We start from the raw sequence: 3,614 nt of genomic DNA on the forward strand, positions 1-3,614 counted from the left end.
AGGGGGCTTCCAGATTCCGATAAGCCCCCCGCCCGCAGACCCCCACAACCACCGGCCAGGGTTGTGGGGATGAGGCCCTTGTCCTCATCAACATGGGGACAAGGTGTTTTGGGGGGCTACCCCAAAGCACCCTCCCAATGTTGAGGGCATGTGGCCTGGTATGGTTCAGGAGGGAGGGGGGGCCGCACTCTCGTCCCCCCCTCTTTTCCTGCGGCCTGCCAGGTTGCGTGCTCGGATAAGGGTCTGGTATGGATTTTTGGGGGGACCCCACGCCATTTTTTTTTTTTTTTTTTTGGCGCGGGGTTCCCCTTAAAATCCATACCAGACCTGAAGGGTCTGGTATGGAATTTAGGGGGAACCCCACGTCATTTTTTTTTTTTAATTTTGGCCGGGGTTCCCCTTAATATCCATACCAGACCTGAAGGGCCTGGTATGGAATTTAGGAGGACTCCCACGTCATTTTTTTTTTTTAATTTTGGTTCGGGGTTCCCCTTTGGGGAATTCCCATGCCGTTTTTATCAATGAACTTCTATGTGTATTGTCGGCAATGCAATAGCCGCGAGTAGTTTTAAATGAGTTTTTTCCTTCAAAATGTCATTTTGCTGTCAGACTGTTCTAAACACAGGAAACATGTGCCCCTTTACAGGCATACTATAGACACCCCCCAGCTACGAAATTTAAAGGGATATTACACTTTTATTGTTTGACTTTAAGCATTATTAAAATCACTGCTCCTGAAAAAACGGCCGTTTTTAAAACTTTTTTTTGCATTGATCCATGTCCCCTGGGGCAGGACCCAGGTCCCCAAACACTTTTTATGACAATAACTTTCATATAAGCCTTTAAAATTAGCACTTTTGATTATTCATATTTGTGTCCCATAGACTTTAACGGTGTTCGCATGTTCGAACGAACTTTTTTCCTGTTCGCATGTTCTGGTGCGAACCGAACAGGGGGGTGTTCGGCTCATCCCTACAGAGAATGCACACGGATGAGCGTCCTTTCTCATGTTGAGTGTGGGAAATCTTTCCTTAAGAAAGATTATCTTGTTGAACATCAGAGAATTCACACAGGTGAACGTCCTTTTCTTAATCGTACATCACGGGACACAGAGCCATAGTAGTTACTATGTGGGTTATAGGCCACCTTCAGGTGATTGACACTGGCCCACCCTAACACAGGAAGTCCACTCCCTATATAACCCCTCCCACTACTGGGAGCACCTCAGTTTTTTCGCCAGTGTCTTAGGTGTTGGTCACGAGTAAAGATGTGCTGTGCTGAGCTCCACTGGAGCAATCCTTGCTGGGGCTAGCTATGCAGCTGGATCCATTCAAAGTGTCTTTTAGGCCCAATTGAATGGTACCTGGGCCTCGTGGCGGAAGGAACGAGGTTTAGCCTGTAACGCTTCTCTTTTTAAAGAGCTGGACCCCGGGATCCAGCGCTTTTGTTTTTTTCAGCCATAAAGTTTTTCTGGCGGGGTGCTTTACGGGTCCAGGAGTGCGGATCCCCCGATAAAAAGGGGCCCCAGTTCCTGAAGGTTTTTTAAACAGAGCCCACTGTGAATAGTGAAGATTGGGTCTGTTGGTTTTACCACAGAAATCCCTGCGGCGGGAAAGGTAAGTGGAGCTTTCTAAGGCGTTTTAAAATTTCTTATGAATTGTCTCCTTTAAAAAGTAAATGTTGTCATGCCTAAAAGTCACCACTGGGGGGCTGTATAGAGCACGTACCTTGTCTTGCTTTCTCAGATCATGCCGTGTCAGCAGAGAGACTTCTCTCCGGCTAGCAGTCACAGTACTCCGGTAAGATGTTGGGGGGGGGGATTTTTCTCTAAAAAAAACCCCACCTGGACAAGAGCTCTTCCCCTCTCCCTGTGTAGAGGGAGAAGCCAGAACGATCGGCGGATGCCTCTCCATTCTCTACCGCCTCTGTATGGCGGTTTGTCACAGCTCTCCTCCTCGTTGCCCCACCCCCCCACCCCACACACACGCCAATCCTTCTGGATCGGAGGCCCGCTCTCTTTTGAAAAGAGGAGGGGGGCACGGTGGAAATACGGAGTGGGCGTGGCTTAGCACGGCGTTGGCATGCAGAAATGTCCATCGCGGGAGTACTTTTAAAAGGCTCCATTTTTGCTGACTGCAGCTGTTGGAAAGACACAAAAGCAAAAAAGGGGCATGTAAGTGGTGACATAGGCATTCCCTTGGCACATTTACTGAAGCATCAGGCTGAGCGTTAATAGCAGTAACAGTTGCTGGACTATTTGCTCAAGCAGTGAATGAGATTTCTTCTGGTAATACCTCTGCATTTGTGCATCGAGCTATGGTCAGAAGGGGAGGTAAAAACACCCCAAAAAGGGCTCAAAAGGGACTCCTTCAAGCTCTAAACAGCCTAAACTCATCTCTACAATGGCATCCTCCCCTGAGAATTCTGGGGTGGCCGGTCAGAGTGAGCCATCAGGGCATCAAATATTGCAATTGTTTTCAACACTGCAGCCCCTGTCTATATTACTTAAGAGGGTTTTTCCTCCAGGCAGTCACGACGGCCTCCGCCGTCACATTCAAAAGGGAAACTGAAGCCTCCTTATGAGGGGGCGCCCCCGCTCAGTCAAGAAGGGGGAAGACTTCTGCAGTTCTCAAGGGTCTGGCAGGAAGAGTGTCGGGAGCCTACGGCCACATCACCCTGAAAGCGCCCGATCTCGTCTGATCTTAGAGGCTAAGCAGGGTCGGGCCTGGTCAGTACCTGGATGGGTGACCGCCTGGGAATACCAGGTGCCGTAGGCTGCAGATGGGTGACTTCCTCAATAATCTAGGGTACAAACTTGAGTTCCGAAAGTCCCTATCTCCTCGTTTTCTCAGATTCCAGAGGAAAAGAAGTCTCTCTTTCAAGCATTGGACCATCTTTTGTTTCAAAAAATTGATCTTAGTGGTTCCCATGCAAGAGCAGGATTGGGGTTTTATTTAAACCTTTTCACGGTACCAAAACCAAATGGGTATGTCAGACCCATTGTAGATCTCAAAGATCTAAACCGGTTTCTGAGTATCCGCTCTTATCGCATGGAGTCAATCCAATCAGTGGTCTCCATCCTACAAGGTGGAGAACTTCTGGTGTCAATAGACATCAGGGATGCATACCTCCATGTGCCTATATTTCCCGCTCACCAGAAATATCTACGTTTCAAGGTAGAAAATCTTCTTTTTCAGTTTGTAGCTCTGCCTTTTGGTCTAGCTACTGCACCTCGAGTATTTACAAAGGTCCTGGCCCCTCCTGTAGCCGGATTAAGGGCCCAAGTTATAACGATTATAACTTACCTAGATGATCTGCTCTTGATAGACCAGTCAGTAGCCCGCTTAGACCAAAGTATGATCCACAGTCAACTACCTAGAATACCTAGGTTGGATTCTCAACCTAGAGAAATCCTCCTTAAAAAACTATCAAGGAGTTTGGAATACTTGGGTCTGATTATTGATACAGCCCAGAAAAGGGTATTCTTGCCCCAGGCGTAGATCAGTGCCATAAAGGAACTGATTCAGGTGGTCAAGGCAAAGAAGAATCCTTCTATTCGACTTTGCATGAGGTTGTTGGGAAAGATGGTGGCTTCATTCAAGGCCATTCCTTAT

At 47.8% G+C, this 3,614-nt stretch overlaps 1 non-coding gene across 1 annotated transcript; it reads left to right on the top strand.

The window, feature by feature from the left end:
* Nucleotides 1-2,658: 2,658 nt before the first annotated feature.
* On the top strand, nucleotides 2,659-2,777 carry LOC141107015 (5S ribosomal RNA). Its single transcript, XR_012235778.1, has one exon. It is a non-coding gene; the product is annotated as a 5S ribosomal RNA (ribosomal RNA).
* Nucleotides 2,778-3,614: the final 837 nt, after the last annotated feature.

The sequence above is a fragment of the Aquarana catesbeiana genome, linkage group LG08, assembly GCF_042186555.1.
Source record: "Aquarana catesbeiana isolate 2022-GZ linkage group LG08, ASM4218655v1, whole genome shotgun sequence".
Lineage (NCBI taxonomy): Eukaryota > Metazoa > Chordata > Amphibia > Anura > Ranidae > Aquarana > Aquarana catesbeiana.